Genomic DNA, 732 nt, shown 5'->3' on the forward strand with positions numbered 1-732 from the left:
GCATGGCTGAGGTCCCTGCTGAGACACCCCACTGAGCTGGGAATGAGCCATACTGAGCAAGGTATTTCCTTTCTGAAACATATGGCCAAAGTTGGGAAGGGTTCATTGAGCAGCTCCTCTTTCTCACCTAGAATTAGTTTCCTTTCCTGTCTTTCTCTGAGATCAGAGCCAAGCTTGGCATCCAGTTTCTCACTTCCTTTCTTCTCCATCCCTACTTAAGAATTTTTTTTCTTTTTTTTTTTGAGTCTATGAATACCTGTCTTCTCTAGACCATGCTGATATGAGCAGCTCCCTTCCTCTTAGCACTTCTCTCTAGAACACTCAAAGCCCTGTAGGGTCTAATTATGCCCTCATCACTGGGGTACTAGACATAGTTATAATCTGTTTGAGAAGAACTTCACAAGAACCAGGCCAGTGTTGACAAGACCCATGTTGGACAGGACTATCAGGGTCTCTCCAGAGCCCTTGACTTGATCATTTCAGCAGGGCCAGTGCAGCTTCTCACATTCAGCTTAGTGCCTCCCATATGTTCAGAGTCCTCTGGATATCTGTATATCTGATCCTCTTTCAGCATCCTGATTCTCTCAGTCACTGCTGGTCTCTAGGCTAAAACTCCTTGCTAGTCTCCTGGTCTGGATCAGTCTGTTAAGTACAAAGGAGCAGGAGAAATAGAAAATACAATTCTTTTTCAACAATTAGTAAACATATAGTCATTGAGCAGTTACTAAGCAC

This window comes from Dipodomys ordii, unplaced genomic scaffold (genome assembly GCF_000151885.1).
Source record: "Dipodomys ordii isolate 6190 unplaced genomic scaffold, Dord_2.0 Scaffold84, whole genome shotgun sequence".
Taxonomy (NCBI): Eukaryota; Metazoa; Chordata; class Mammalia; order Rodentia; family Heteromyidae; genus Dipodomys; species Dipodomys ordii.